At 44.0% G+C, this 17,110-nt stretch overlaps 1 long non-coding RNA gene across 1 annotated transcript in view; it reads right to left on the bottom strand.

Annotated features, from left to right (window-relative positions):
- The window catches only part of LOC132369991 (uncharacterized), a 103,095-nt gene extending 95,686 nt beyond the window's left edge, over positions 1–7,409 (bottom strand). Inside the window, exon 1 of the long non-coding RNA XR_009504504.1 lies at positions 7,241–7,409. This is a non-coding gene — a long non-coding RNA (uncharacterized LOC132369991). The remainder of the gene's footprint in view (positions 1–7,240) is intronic.
- Between the last annotated feature and the right edge of the window lie 9,701 nt (positions 7,410–17,110).

Genomic DNA, 17,110 nt, shown 5'->3' with positions numbered 1-17,110 from the left:
TTCCCTGGTGGTGCAGTGGTTGAGAATCCGCCTGCCAATGCAGGGGACGCTGGTTCGAGCCCTGGTCCGGGAAGATCCCACATGCCGCAGAACAACTAAGCCCATGCACCACAACTACTGAGCCTGTGCTCTAGAGCTCGGAGCCACAACTACTGAGCCCACGTGCCACAACTACTGAAGCCTGCATTCCTAGAGCCCATGCTCCACAACAAGAGAAGCCACCACAATGAGAAGCCCACGCACCGCAATGAAGAGTAGCCACCATTAGCTGTAACTAGAGAAACCCTGCGTGCAGCAACAAAGACCCAATGCAGCCAAAAATAAATAAATAAATTTATTTTAAAAAAAAAATGGCTAGAAATTGTTCAGACTGATATGGACACTCCATGAAGATCCAGGTGCCAGCATCTTTCTGTCCCAGCATCTTTCATGCATAATTTCTGTTATGGGCCAAATTATCTCCCCACCCCAAAATTGATATGTTGAAACCTTAACCCCTGGTACCTCAGAACATAACTGTATTTGGAGACAGGGCCCTTAATACAATCGGACTGATGTCTTTATAAGAAGAGGAAATTTGGACACACAAAGAGATACCTTGGATGTGCACACACAGAGAAAAGACCATGTGAGGACACAGCAAGAAGGTGGTCACCTTCAAAACAAGGAGAGAGGCCTCTGAAGAAACCAAACCTTCCAACACCTTGATCTTAGACTTCTGGCCTCCATAACTCTGGAAGAAATTAGTATCTGTTGTCTAAGTTACACAGTCTTTGGTATTTTGTCAAGCACTAATATGGCTTCTATATTCAAGGCTGCCCCTTAGCCTAATATGACTGCTGAAGCTCTAGCCATCACTTTACTGTTTGAAGAAGAAAGCTGGAGGAATGGGGGACATTACCAGCTGTCTATCCCCTTTTTGTAGTCTTTTCAATAACAACCAAGCACAACCATTGGCCTCTCATTGGCCAGAACTTAGTCACACAGGAGTCATATGACTTGACTAAGCAAGGGAGGCTGGAAAATATGGTTATTAGCTGGACACATGGCCACCTTGACAATCTTGGGATTCTGTTTTTAAAAAAGAAAGGGAGAACAAACACTGGATAGGCGTCCAGTACTCTTGATGCCTATCCAGTATTCATTCCCTGACTGCCTACTGCCTAGAGCAGAGGATGGCAGAGGACTGATGGTTCACCCATGACCCCAATGCACCCTGCCAACTGGTTGTGTGTGGGCAGCATATAGTAAGTTTAAAGTTTTTAGCCAACATAAAAAATTTTGAGAACTTCCCTGGTGGCACAGTGATTAAGAATCTGCCTGCCAATGCAGGGGACACGGGTTCAATCCCTGGTCCGGGAAGATCCCACATGCCACGGAGCAACTAAGCCCGTGTGCCACAACTACTGAGCCTGAGCTCTAGAGCCCGCGCCCACAACTACTGAGCCCGCGCGCCTAGAGCCCGTGCTCCACAACAAGAGAAGCCACTGCAGTGAGAAGCCCACGCACCGCAACGAAGAGTAGCCCCCACTCGCCGCAACTAGAGAAAGCCCACGCACAGCAACGAAGACCCAGCGCAGCCAAAAATAAATAAATTAATTAATTAATTAATTAATTAATTTAAAAAAAATTTTTGATACAATCACATTTTTTAAATCCCTATTGCCACTTTCTCTGGGAAGAAAAATTGAATTGGAGCACTCCACCAGTCTCATTCTCAGCATAGTTATAATCATCTGGTGCTGAGTCAGAGATGCCCTTTTAAACAGGACACAGATTCTCCAGTTCTCCCCACCCCATTCCTCCCCATCACTCTTCTTGGAGTGTCTGTTGCCTTTTTATCATGCCCTGAGTTTTTTCATAATAGTAGAGAAAATGTATTATATTCACATCTCTAGCAAAAGTAAGAAAAGAAAATAAGGGCTTAGAGATGTACATGTTTCAAGACAAGTAGCCAGTGCCTAGGACAATGCCTGGTGCATGGAAAAAGCTCGGTCAATGCTCCTTGAATGAAGGAAGATAATATCTATTTTTTGGATGTGAAGAATGTCCCCATAGGTGTAAGATTAACCACTCCCCCCCCCCAAAAAAGTGTGTCCATGTAGAAGAATACATTTTTCATTCATTTAAGGTGTCTGACTGGTCCTTGTAGGTATCTGAGTTTGCAACCCTTGGCCATGGGGAAAATTCTCACCTCTTTAGTATTATCTTACAAGCTTGTGCCACCCTCACTTTCCAGGGAGCACCTCACAGTTCCCACCAAGCACCTACCCTGCGGCCCCGACCAGTGACCTGGCCTGGCCTGAATAGGTCATACATTTGCACACCTCTTCCTTTGCTTACGTCCTCCCAGCCCCTGGAATGTGCTCCCTCATCGCTTTGTCAGCCTGACAGATCTTTTTGTTATCATTCCAGTCCCAGCCTAAATGCAACCTCTTCTCGGAACTTCTCTGACTCCTACACACAGGATTTATCATTCCTTCCTCTGTCCTCTGGTTTGCCTTTGTTAAAGAAAAATGTTTAAACTACCAGAAACCAAAGATTGAGTGCTGAATGGAAAAAAAAAAAAAGGAAGATTTACTTTCAAGCAGGAAGCCCAATCTAGCACAGCCTAGGAAAACTTCAGATCTGACGATGTGGGAGAAGAAAAGGGGTCATTTTCCAAAGCCAGAAGACTATGAACTGTCCCTTTCCCAGGTTAGGAAAGCAAAGTCCCTGGGTGTTCCTGAACGGTTGCTGACACCTGGGTTTTTATTTTTTATTTATTTGTTTGTTTGTTTGTTTTATTTTTGGCTGCATGCGAGCTTTCTCTAGTTGTGGCGAGCAGGGGCTACTCTTCATTGCGATGCGCAGACTTCTCATTGTGATGGCTTCTCTTGTTGCAGAGGATGGGCTCTAGGTGCATGGGCTTCAGTAGTTGTGGCACGCGGGCTTCAGTAGTTGTGGCTTGTGGGCTCTAGAGCGCAGGCTCAGTAGTTGTGGCGCACGGGCTTAGTTGCTCCGCAGCATGTGGGATCTTCCCAGACCAGGGCTCGAACCCGTGTCCCCTGCACTGGCAGGCGGATTCTTAACCACTGTGCCACCAGGGAAGTCCCTACACCTGGGTTTCTAATTAGAAAAGATCTGGCGTAGTTGGAGGTGGTCTTCTGGGTACACATGTGGTGCCTGGCTTGGGCTGGGGTTGTGACGTCCAGCTGCCTCTGCGTGTACGTGAGGTGCCTGAGTCAGGCGGGAATCATCCAGTTAACAGCTTACCTCATCAGCAGCCAGGAGACCAAGTCAAGGCTCATGACTTACCTCCACACCAGCACACTCACACACGGCACTGAAAATGTCATGTTTTTCTCCCCTATTAGAATTCTGTCTTTTTTTTTTTTTTTTGGCCACACCTTGTGGCTTATGGGACCTTAGTTCCCCGACCAGGGATTGAACCCAGGCCCTCGGCAGTGAAAGCGCGGAGTCCTAACCACTGGACTGCCAGGGAATTCCCTATTTTGTCTTTTCTTTTTTTTAACCTTACGTCCCAGTCACCCAGCCCCTGCCCCAGTGTTCAATACAGAGAGGATATTCAATTATTGCTTATTGTTTGACTTAAATAAGAGAATGCAGCAAAGTACCTCCTTAGTGTCTGACACATAATAGATGCTCAGTAAATTATAGCTCCTGTGGGAAGGACGCATGAGGCCAAATAACGGGCAGGAATCTTTCTCCCAAGAACAGGGAGGAAAGGATGCCTCAAGCTTCAGCCCAGCACAACTGCTACAAATTACAAGGCTGCATCTTTCTGTAAGGAGCTGATACTCCTCACCTCCACATCAGCAAGCTGCACCTGTGAGCCATTTTCCCACAGAGAGGGCAATCTGGAAACCCCCAGCACTGCTCCCTGGGACAGGCTCTACCCAGCTGTGTGTGGGGAATGGGAGCAGAAAGCAGAATCTCATTTATACCTAGATTTTACTGGTGCCTTCATTTCGTGAAGAAGGTCATGTAGCTGGGAAATCTTAGCATCAGGATATAGCTAAAGCCAGTGGGGTCCAGAGCACAGGTTCTTTCCATAGTTCTGGGCAACCCCGTCGTCACTCTGTCCCCTGACTCTCTGCTCCTTTAAAGCCTCTGTTACCACTGAGTTCCCTTTAATGCCATTTAAATCATTTTCAGTATGCAGGCTTTGTATCCACGGCTAGACTGTAAATTCCCTGAGGGCAGGGAGTGTGCCTTTCAGAGCTGGGGTTTGGAATTAGGGCTCCATGAAAGCTGGTGGGAGAGTTACAGAATGGACCTCTCCCAACACCAGCAGGGCTGCTCCCAGCGGCGGACCCTGGAGACCTGGGCTTCTGCAAGAAATCCGGAGGCAAATTCACAGTTTTTATTCTCTCTGAGGAAACCCTATCTGCTTCCATCAGCTTCCTTCTCAGCCCAACAACTCTGATAGCTATCTGCCCAACAATTCTGTAGAGTCAGATCTGACCAGGAGCTTCTTGTAAGCTCAGGGCAGCTGCAGAGGGAGTTGGAAACAGGGGAAAAAAAGGACCGACAAGGTAAGGGAACAAGAGTGGCAACTAATCATGTACCCTCTGCACCAATCCCTTCCCTAGCCCTCTCTCCCAGAGGGCTTATCTCCTGCAGGGAGAGGTCTCCACCTGAGACTTGGGGCATGTGAGTCACACTTGAGGAGAGCTTCTTCTCTCTCCACCAGGATGAGTTCAGGCAGGTTCAGTGCAGGGCAAGGGCCATGAGTCACCGGTGATGAAGAAAGAGCCAGGGAATGGGAGAGGGTGGGGCAGGCCCTTCTACTGTGTCAGTGTCCACAGCCTCCCTTCCTGTCTTTGGCCACGGATATCAAAGGCGTTTCCTAGGCAGGTCAGGGTCTCTCGACCTTGACACTATGAACACCTGGGGCTGGATAATTCTTTGTTGTGGCCGTTGTCCTGTGTGTTGTAGAACGTTTCTCAGCATCCCTGGCCTCTACCCTAAGATGCCAGTAGCACCCCCACCTCACACAGTGTGACAACCAAAGATGTCTCCAGATGTTTCCAAATGTCCCCAGGGGGTAGGAAGGAACGAGCCTGGTTTAGACCACTAGCCTTAGAGGGCTTCCTGCCTCTCCTTCCCTTCCTTCTACAGAAGGATGGGCTGGGGTCTCAGTCTGCCATATCTCCTCTCCCATGGCTGCCTCTTCCTAGCAATTCCTGAATATTATCCCCTTTTCTCGTCAAAGGACTTACGGCTGCTTCTTTCAGGGTTGTGGATGAAAAGGAGTAAGTAATGATCATGGAGAAGTAATCAAGTTCCCTGAGCCTAAAGAGGGAAGGAAGAACCAAGACAGGACCCAGGAGTCCTCATCCTATGGTAACCAAAAGTCCTGATGGACTGAGGCAGCGTGGTCCAACAGAAACCTAATGCAAGCCACAGATACAGGCCACATATGTAATTTAAATTTTCTAGTAGTTAGTTACATTTTTTTAATTAAAAGAAACAGGTAAAATTAATTTCAAAAATATGTTTTACTTAACCCAATATGTCAAAAATATAGTCACTTCAGCATGTATGTAATCGATATTTTAAAACTAGTAATGAGCTGTATTCCATTCTTTTTTTCATAGTAAGCCTTCAACATCTGAAGTGTATCTTTCTCTTACGACACATCTCAGTTGGGACCAGCCACCTTTCAAGAGCTCAATAACCACATTGGCTAGTGGCTACCATCCTGGCCATGGCAGGACCAAGTCTTCTTACAGAGGGTGAGGTTCACCCCTGCCCTTCTCCCAGCACCAGGGGGCTTCCAGAGGCCAAGATCTTAGGAACACAGTGAGGCAATCTAATCTCCAAGTAGATATTTGTAACTTAGAGAACAAGATACCCATTTCAAGGGGCCCCTGCCCCATCCAAAACAATGCCCACTCCTGGACCCATAAACAAAGCAGCCTGCAGGTTGTCTGTTGGGTCCTTTTCAGAGACTTGGACCTCAAACATTCCACACCACACCCCATGCCAGAAGAAAGTTATAAATCCTCAGGGTGTATATTAGCCTAACCCCACCCTACACATAGACTTCCTCCCAGCAGTCAGGTACTTCCACCCAGGCTTTACACACCCTGCTTCTTCCCCTGGTACGCAATGTGCTCACTGCTTGCCTAATGCAAGACTGCAGACCCATGGGGCCCTCAGACCCTGCCCTGTGTGTCATGATCAGCTCACCAACCCTTCACCCACATCTGCTTCCTGGTAGACAGAGATCATGCTCCGTTGAGCCTAGAGCCTCTGTTCGATTGATAAATTCCCAAGCCTGATGGACACATTCCTAGTTAAGGTACCAGACCTAGGATTGGGGCCCCTGATGGAGACTTATAACCTCTCATTATGGGTGGGATCCTCCCCTGTCCTTGTTCTGCCAGGATGTACATCCTGAAATCCACTCGTCCCAGCTCAAAGATCTTGCAGGGGCTTGGATAGGAAAAGATGGAAAAATTCTGAGGCTAAGACCAGCTAAGGGGAAGAAATTCCAAAATTTTCCAAATTTTTTTTCACTGGATATGTTCCCAGATAATCATTCAGCAGCTTTAAAGTTTGTTTGTTTGTTTAATCTTTATACTCCTAGTACATGAGACCTGGCATACAGTAGGATCTCAATTAATACATGTATGAATTTGTTGTAGGTGGCAAATACAGCCCACACTCTGGGAGGGAAGGGGGGGGGGGTCTCTGAGAGGTCTCCATGTTTGAAGCTTAGGAAGGAATGAGCCCTTATCTGCACACTTTTCCAGTGTCCTGACCCTTTATCCACAGAGGATTCGGTGGACAGCTAGATTTATGACTCCTGAGGTCAGTTCCAGCATCCTACCGGTGCCAAGCCTGCGCTCCAGACTCACCTCCCTGCGTGGTCATTCAAGCCCCATCCCCAACTGTAAAGACCCTTATCCAGTCCCCTTCCCCTTGGGGCCACTGTGCAAGTTCCACTCACTTTTCTGGTTTTTAGGAGCCTCTCCAGTTCTGGCTCTTGTGGATTTCCTTTCCTTAGATTTGAGCTCAATCATATCTTTCAAATTATTTTGTTAGTAGGGTTTTTTTTTTCTGCATTTCTATGTTTGAGATAGAAAGGGGTTCCTGTTTCCTCTGTTAAAGTAACTGCGTTAGACCCAAGATGGAGTTGTGCTAAGCCCCATGTCAGCAAACAAAAACTGAACTAAATTTCTTTGCTCTGACAGAAAAAGAAGCCCTAGGTCAACCCATCACTGCTTACCTGCTCAGCCCAAGTTACCTGACCAGGATCCAAGACTTCCCTTTTCTCCATATGAGGAAAGCAGTCTTGCTTTACCCAATCAGCAAATGCCCAGTTTCACTTCCTTGTTCCTGCTCACGTGGGTCTGTAAAAATCTCTCACCTTGTACAGCTCTTCAGAGCTCCTTTCTATCGGCTAGATTGGAGGCTGTCTGACTCATGAATCGCTGAATAAAAGCCTACTAGATCACTAAATTGCCTGTGGAAAATTTTCTTTTAACACAGCTAAGTCTCCCATACTGACTGAAAATGCCAGGCTGATGTACTAATGCAAATCTGATCATCTAAATTTCGGGCTGAAAACCCTTCATTGATTCCCATTTCCTTCAGCGAAGAGTCCAAAAAGCCTACACAGCAAGGCCTCTCATGATCTGACCTGGGTTGATTTCCTGGGCTGCTTCTCAGGCAACCCCATCCTCACACTCTTCATGCCAACATCCCTGACATATCTGCTGTGCCCCCCAAGTCAGCCATGGTCTCTTACACCTCCTCCCTTTACATATGCTACGTAGCCGCCTGGGGCATTCTACCCCCCTCACTCCCACTCACCCAAATGTCATTTTCCACAGCAAGCATTCCCTCGCATCGACTCTGCAAGCCTGAGTCAATCCCCCACTTTCACATTGGCGCTCTCTTAGTCTGCCCAATCTCTTCTCACAGTGTATTATAATTATCTGTCCTCATGGAATTATTTTCATTTTCTCAGGAAACACCGGGTTAAGCCTCCAGCCTCCATTTTGTTCTATAAGACTCTACCCAGAGGCAAATTTTCCAGGAGGGTGACAAACCAAGGCTTCAGGGCTCCTTACCTACCAGGACTCTTCCAAGGCCCTGGGAAGGCCATAGCTATGTGTTCACGTCGTCAGGTGTTTTTTGTAAAGTTCTAGAAGGAAGGTATTTTAGCCACAATTGGTTAAAACCACCGTATCTGGGCTTCCCTGGTGGTACAGTGGTTAAGAGTCCGCCTGCCAATGCAGGAGACACGGGTTCGAGCCCTGGTCCGGGAAGATCCCACATGCCGCGGGGCAACTGGGCCCGTGTGCCACAACTACTGAGCCTGCGCTCTAGGACCCACAACTACTGAGCCCGCGTGCTACAACTACTGAGGCCCACGTACCTTGAGCCCGTGCTCCGCAACGGGAGAGGCCAACGCAATGAGAGGCCCGCGCACCGCAACGAAGAGTAGCCCCCGCTCACTGCAACTAGAGAAAGCCCGCAAGCAGCAACGAAGACCCACTGCAGCCAAAAATAAATAAATAAACAAACAAACAAAAAACACTGTATCTTTCCACCTTGATTTCCCCTCCATCCTCCTACCCTCCTGCAGCTTTAGAGTGGTTGCTGGCGTTATGAAGTCCAGCTAAGGGGTAGTTGAGGTGAGAATATACTATGCTTGGGTTCATTGAATATACTTATATGATTTGTAAATGGTTTGGCATTTAGTTCAGTTATTGGTAGTCATCCCAGGGGAGAATGGCTTCTAGGAACACTGATATCACCTGCTGTACCAACTCTCCCAGAATCATGCATGAAAGTGCAGAGCCAGAACTCAGGTCAGTACACTCATGTGACCTACAGCACTCAGATGCATGTGGGTTTGAAATGGGCAGAGGAGATAGTCTATGGAAACCTCTTTCAACCATGAGACTTAACTAATACAAATACCATGCAATTGTTTTATACTGTAATGTTTTGGTATGTGTCAGCTATAGAACATTTTTAATTTGTTGTGATTTATTTTCTCATCCATTCCAAGGAATCATTTTTTGTATGTAATCTTGTATTCTTTTTCTTAATGACACCCCTGTAAAGATAAAATCTCTAAGCCCCATGAAACTTGGACTTGTCCCTACAGCTAACCCTCTGCCACGGCTGACCCACATTCTCTCACTCAGAAATTTGGAATCTGGGGACTTCCAGTGGTTAGGACTCAGCACTTTCGCTGCAGGGGGCCTGGGTTCGATCCCTGGTCAGAGAACTAGGATCCTGCAAGCTGCAAGGCCAAAAAAAACAAAAGGAAATTTGGAATTGAGATTTCTGTATCCCTGGAACTGTAACATGTAAACACAAAAGCCGTGGGGTTATCACGTTTCTCTCTATGGATGAAGTACTGGAGAAGGCTAGTAGGCAGAGTAGCCAGAGGCAAAGAGTTGTGTCTACTTTCCTGCCTACTGGTTCCTGCCTTTTCCCTTCCTGTAGGGTCTGTTTTAGTTTTCTACCGCAGAAATGAAAATTACCCCAAAAGTTAGTAGCTTAAAATAACAAACATTCCTTATCTCACGGTTTCTGCAGGTCAAATATTCCAGAGCAGCCGAGCCAAATGTTTCTGCTCAGGGTTTCTCATGAGACTGCAGTCAAGATGTCAGCCAGAAACCTTGTACACCCCTGGTGGGAATGGAAATTGGTTCAGCCATATGGAAAGCAGTGTGGCGGTTCCTCAAAAAATTAAAAATAGAAATACCTTCTGATCCAGCAATCCCACTTCTGGATATATATCCAAAGGAAATAATGTCAGGATCTCAAAGAGATATCCATGATTATTGCAGCATTATTCACAATAGCCAAGATATGGAAACTACCTAAATGTCAACAAATGAATGGATAAAGAAAATATTATATACATGGATATAAGTGTGTATGTATATGTACACACACACACACACACACACAATGGAATATTATTCAGCCTTAAAAAATAATGAAATCCTGCCATTTGCAATAACATGTATGAACCTGAAGCTAAGTGAGATAAGCCAGACCCAGAAAGACAAATACTGCATGGTCTCACTTATATGTGGAATCTAAGATAGTCAAACACATAGCAGCAGAGAGTAGAATGCCCTACCAAGGGCTAGGGAGGCAGGAAGTGGGAGACATTGGTCAAGGGGCACAAAGTTTCATGTATGCAGGATGAATAATATCTGCAGATCCAATGCACAACACTGCAGCTAGAGTTAACAATACTGTACTGTATACTGAAATTTGCTAAGAGGGTAAACCTTAAGTGCTCTCACCACCAAAAAAATGTATATATATATAAATAAATTTTATAAATTTATTTAATAAATAAATACATATTATATTTATTATATAATTAATATTTATAATTTATAAATACATATATATGGTAACTATGTGAGGTGATTATTATGTTAATTAGCTTGATTGTGGTGATTATTTCACAGTGCATAAGTATATCAAATCATCAGGAATTCCCCGGTGGTCCATTGGTTAGGACTTGGTGCTTTCACTGACAGGGTCCAGGTTCAATCCCTGGTTGGGGAACTAGGATCCTGTGCAGCACAGCCAAAAAAAACCAACAAATAATCAAGTTATACATCTTAAATATATGCAATTTTTAATTGTCAATTATACCTCAATAAAGCTGGAGGGGAAAGATGTCAGTGAGCGCTGCAGTCATCTTAAAGCTCAACTGGGGCTCATTCACCTGGTGGTTAGCAGGAGGCCCTGGTTCCCTGCCAGGTGGACCTTGCCATAGCTCTTCTTGAGTGTTCTCACAACATGGCAGCTAGATTCCTTCCGAGTCAGTGATGCAAGAGAGAGAGCAGGGAGGAAGCCACAGGCTTTTTATGACTGCTATGGTTTGAATTGTGCCCTTCCCAAAATTCATATGCTGAAGTCCTAACCCTCAATACCTCAGAATGTGACCTTACTTGGAGATAAGGTCTTTACAGAAGTAATCACATTAAAATGAGGTCATTACTAGGAATTCCCTGGCAGCCCAGTGGTTAGGACTCTGTGCTTTTACTGCCGAGGGCCTGGGTTCAATCCCTGGTCGGGGAACTAAGATTCTGCACACCTCGTGGCCAAAAAAAAAAAAAAAATAAGATCATTACATGTACACACTGCTATATTTAAAATAGTTAACCAGCAAGGACCTACTGCATAGCACAGGGAACTCTGTACAATACTCTGTAATAACCTAAATGGGAAAAGAATTTGAAAAAAAAATAGATACATGTATATGTATAACTGAATCACTTTGCTGCACACCTGAAACTAGCACAACACTGTTAATCACCTATGCCTCAATATAAAATAAAATTTTTAATTAATTAATTAAATTGAGGACATTAAGTGGGGCCTTATTCCAATGCAACTAATGTCCTTATAAAATGGGGAAATTTGGACACAAACAGACATGCAGAAAGGGAAAATGCTGGATTTCCCTCATGGCGCAGTGGTTAAGAATCTACCTGCCAATGCAGGGGACACGGGTTCGATCTCCGGTCCAGGAAGATCCCACATGCCGCGGAGCAACTAAGCCCATGCGCCACAACTACTGAGTCTGCGCTCTAGAGCCCATGAGCCAAAACTACTGCGCCTGTGCTCTAGAGCCCATGCACCACAACCAGAGAAGCCACTGCAATGAGAAGCCTGTGCACCACAAGGAAGAGTAGTCCCCACTCGCTGCAAATAGAGGAAGCCCACACGCAGCAACGAAGACCCAATGCAGCCAAAAATAAGTAAAAATAAATAATTTTTTTTTAATGGAAAAATGCTGTGTGACAATGAAGGCAGAGATGGAGAGAACACCGAAAGATTGCCAGCAAACCATCAGAGGCAAGGCAAGAGGCCTGCGACAGAGTCTCTCTCACAGCCCTCAGAAGGAAACAACCCTGCTGACACCTTGATCTCAGACTTCTAGCCTCCAGAACTACGAGACAATACATTTCTGTTGTTTAAGTCACCCAGTTTCTGCTACCTCGTTACAGCAGCCCTAAAACTAATGCAATGACCACATCTCAGAAGTCACGCATCATCACTTCTTCCACATTCCATTTATCAGGAGTGAGTCACTAAGTCCAGCCTATGCTCCAGGGGAGGGGAAGTAAGCTCCACCTCTTGACAGGAGGACTATCAGAGAATTTGTGGACATGCTTCAAAACCACCACCAGTTCTATGAGATACCTCTGTAACCTTGCGATAAATTTTCCTCTTTGACTTCAGTTGACTCAAATTGGATTCCTCAGGTCTGCCCTTAAATATCTTTGTTTTTTTATTTTTTATTAATTTTGTATTGCAGTATAGTTGATTTACAATGTTGTGTTAGTTTCTGCTGTACAGCAAAGTGAATCAGTTATACATATACATATATCCACTCTTTTTTTAGATTCTTTTCCCATATAGGTCATTACAGAATATTGAATAGAGTTCCCCGTGCTTTACAGAGGGTCTTATAAGTTATTTATTTTATATACAGTAGTGTGTATATGCACTTAAATGTCTATTAAGAAGTTATTTATGTGTCACTCCTCTCATAAGTTCTTAATGATAAATTTTGTAACTCTGCCTCCCAGGAACCTAATCTAGGGCTGGGAATATTTGTTCCAAAAATTGATTAATCCATTAATTATGTCAAAAATAACAATAGATCGCACTTATATAACATGTAGGACCTCACATGGCACTTTCCTTTTAGATTCCTACTCCAGAAACCTGCGGCAGAGATCAAGTGAGAGAATGGCTGTGAAGATTCCGAAAGCATGAAAAGTTATGATTTTCTGTAGGTGAGATTTATTCAGTAGATAAGTAACTGATACCTGGCTTTTCTACCCTTACGTAAGTGTATAAAACATTTTATATAACTTCATGCATTCATGCATTCAACAAATATACATAGTCTACTCTGTACCTGATGGTGGACTAAGTCCTGGAGATAATGTGATGAATAAGAAAGTCCCTGTCCTCAAGGAATATATAGTCTTGCATTAAAATCCTTGTCAGACTATGTGTCCCAACTACCCCTGGGTGGCTCTGCCTGTAACCATCATCCTCTCCAACCTGCTCTCACTTACGGAGCATCCCCCATTTCTGGGTACTGGATGGAATATTGAGGCCAAGAGCCCCTGTCTGTGAGAAGTGGCTGTTTTAGAAGGGACCAGATGGTCAGAGCAACACAGTTGTCTGAAGTTTAATTTTAATGTTCTGTGAATACTTTTTCCCCTTGAACGCTGCAGGGGATCTGGACCAAAGACTGTGAGTGGGTGAAGAGGAATAGAGAAGTGAAAAACTAAAAATGACAAAAAAGGGAGGCAATGATACATTCTCACTTGAGAAATAACCGAGAAGAGACTGCAGGGGGTTGACGTGGGTGTATGCAAATGATATGTAAATGTGACATCCACAACAGCTCAAATTGTTACAGTCCTTTTATTTTACATAGTTGAATGTTGGTCATTGGGAATATTCTCCTGGGACCTATCGTGCAAATTTACGGACCACTAATCTCACTCACCCTCACTACCTATTTAATCAAGTGATTAAGGTGAGACATTTTTCCAATCTGACCCTTAGCATCTTTTTTTACATGACAGAGTTAGATACATAATCTTCAAATTTCTTCCATATTATATATGTTCTTAGAACAGAGAGTGATCAATTTCTTTGCCCTCAGTATTTCCAAAGAAACTACCTCAGGATTTTAACATTTCTTGAAAGGCTAAATCATGGTGAATAGGTAGGAGGAAAAAAAGGAGAGGATAGGAAAAGAAAGTTGTGGGAAAGAATTAAACATAAAAGGAAGTATAAGAGAAGATAGAAAAATAGAGGTGAACTTGACAAAAGGTTGTAGAAAACTTCCCCACAACTCCCTAGGATCCACATAAAGGCAGAGTCATAGGTCATCTGTTCCTTCCCAGCACGAGCATTAGCCACAATGCTAGGTATATATTAAGTTCTCAAATATTTTAAATTGTTGAACTGAGCCAGATTGAATTCCATTTCATTGAATTTATTGTCTCTATGGCTAGCAAAGTCCCCAGTACTAGAGGGGTCAGAGTAGAGGTATAATGCCCACCTGGTGAGGATGTCGACAAGGTGAATCACACAACAGCCAACGCCTTTTGGAGTGACCCCTGATGTCCCTTCCAGCTCTGTGAGTCTACATTTCTATGACAGTTTAGTCAGATTAGATTGAATTGAATTCCCTGAAACTCAAATTTTAAGCTCAGAAACACCTGAGTCTGTATTTGCAAATCCTGTTGTAGCCTGCTCTGCCCCAGATCTAATCAATTATTCCCATGTCCAATACTCAATGATCCTTTTGGGCTTAATTCTTGGGGAAAGTAACAACCTATCAGATTCTCTGGTCCTGCTGCCCTTCCTGAGATGCCATTAGTCAATTTTCAGTTCTCTTTTCTGTTCCTTTCATTTCCCCCAAGTCATTTTCTTCTATTATTCAACCAATAAGTATTTATTGAGGACCACTGCAGATCCTGCCTATGTGTTTGGAACTATATAGAATACAGAACTTGCAAACATCTTGGTCCCTGCCCTCCAAGGTGCCTAGAGTTTGGCTGGAGAGGCAAAACTGCCACATGTTTAGTAATTTTCAAAATGAGCTTAAGGCAGTTTGTAACCAAGGACTAAGTGCACGTCCATGGTGAAAATGCTGTAGGATTTCAGAAAAAAGGAATATCTTTCAATTTGGGTGGTCTGGAGGAGGGGTTTTTTTTTTAATATTTTTTATTTGTTATATAAATTTTAAAAGTTACTTTCCGGGCTTCCCTGGTGGCACAGTGGATGGGAATCTGCCTGCCAATGCAGGGGACACAGGTTCGAGCCCTGGTCTGGGAGGATCCCACATGCCACGGAGCAACTAGGCCCGTGAGCCACAATTTACTGAGCCTGCGCGTCTGGAGCCTGTGCTCCGCAACAAGAGAGGCCGCGATAATGAGAGGCCCGCGCATCGCGATGAAGAGTGGCCCCCGCTTGCTGCAACTAGAGAAAGCCCTCGCACAGAAACAAAGACCCAACACAGCCAAAAATAAATAAATAAATAAATAAATAATTTTTTTTAAAAAAAAGTTACTTTCCATTTACAGTTATTACAAAATATTGGCTATATTCACCATGGAGTAGGAGAATTTTAAATTGGACATTTAAATATGGGATAGATGCATCTTAACTGTAGAAGAAAGAAGGCTATCTTAAGCTTGAAGAACAAGAAGAAGACAGTAATTAGAGCAGGGCATTACATGTAAAGGCCTGAGTGGATGGAGGACAGGGGCAGCCCACGCTGAGACACATGGGAATTGAAGCTGAAGGGTTCAGCACAGAATAACAGGCAGCTATAACCATGTTTCTGAAAGCTGTCATCCTCAACATCTTCAGTCCTTGAGGCTGAAATCCAGCCACATTAACACTGGGGGTTATTTATGACTGAGAGAGAAAGTGTTTTGTAGTCATCAGCTCTCAAAGGCTCATTCCAGCTACTTCCCACACTCAGCACCATCCCAGGAATGAAGCATGTGCTGGCAGCAGTGAGCATTATTTGCAGGAAGGTTGGCAATCAGCTGGCTAGAAGAGAAGATGGGGTGAGATGTGGAGGTCTGAGTGAGAAAGGTAAATGGAGGAGGAAAGTTGAAGTGACAGACTGTAAGAAAGGTGGAGAAGAGGAGGCGTGCCTGAGAGATGATCATTAGTAAGCAGAGACACGTTCAGACAAAATTCCTCACAACTTGCTGTGTGCGGCCCTGGGTCATTCAGCACCCTTGTGACTGGACAGCACTCCCGCCACTCAGAGTCTGTATGTGGTATCTCATTCCAATTCTACCTCAGATTCACCTTTTTCTTCTTCATTCTAATCACAATTTACCAATCACAGCCATTTAACAATCTTCAGCTGGCTGCTTCATGGATTTCTGACACCTCCTTGGAGATGCCAGCATTTACTACCCCAAGGAAAATCTAGTCCACCACAATGGAATCAAATAGGTTACCCTTTTTGTCTTTGTTTCCAGGCAAACAAAACTATATTTGGAAATTAGTGAATCTAAATTGCAATCCATAGTCAATTAAGTTATCATTAACCAGAAGCACACTTTGTGCCAGGCACTACACCAATCTACACATTTTATGTGCTGCATTTCATTTGGTTCTCCCAGCATTCCTTGTGAGCAGGGATTTTCAACCTCTCTTTACAGATGAGGAACCTGGAAGTCATAGACACTATGTAATTTATACAAGGCTATACAACTAATAAATATCAGAACCAGGATTTAAGGTTGATTTAAGCGATTTCCAAGGCCACATTAGTGTGGACCACAGAATTTTAGGTGAAACACAAGTTAACAAATTTATCTTAACAGTTATATTTTTATTTTAGTTTGCATATGTTACTTTGGTGAGTTCCTAGAGTCCTTTGTATTCAGCTCCTACCAGGTACTTATTCCTGCTTCCTTTAGATATTGAAGACAAGGACTTACCTAAGACAAAGAAACAACATGCAGTTTCTTGTAAATGGTAGGTATTCGACTGATAGCGATTAAATGAATTAATAAATGAATTCCTACACACATGCATGAATGAGTGAACAGTAGGCATTTATAAATAAGGATTTGAATGTGTAATAAAGAGAGAAGATAGTCAAAGTGGGATAAGAGGAAGTTTCCATTTTTCCTTCATAGAGAAAACAGTTCAAATATAGACACCAAATCCATCCAGGTCACACTTTTTGACCCTCCATTAATACAGTGGATTAAGTAGTCATTCCTGGCTCTCCTGCCAACCTAAGCCCAGTGTCACAGACCCAATAACCATTCCTACTACTTCACCCTTGCCTGCCTCAAAGTATAGAGGTTTCATAAGCCAGACACTCTCTTTCCCTCACCTTTGTGGTTAGAGATGAACATGTGATCTACTTCTGGCCAATGAGATTTCAGGAGAAATTAGCTAGCTGGCTTCTGAGGAAGATATTTGTTCATTGGTTAAAAGAAGTCTACCACCAAATTTATTATTAAATAAAGAATAAATATTCTTATCACTTAAGGTCCTTGCTTGAGTTTTCTGTTACTTATAACTGGGCAGA

The sequence above is a fragment of the Balaenoptera ricei genome, chromosome 8, assembly GCF_028023285.1.
Source record: "Balaenoptera ricei isolate mBalRic1 chromosome 8, mBalRic1.hap2, whole genome shotgun sequence".
Taxonomy (NCBI): Eukaryota; Metazoa; Chordata; class Mammalia; order Artiodactyla; family Balaenopteridae; genus Balaenoptera; species Balaenoptera ricei.
The sequence above is the reverse complement of the archived record's forward strand: the minus strand, read 5'-3'. Positions and strand labels throughout refer to the sequence as shown.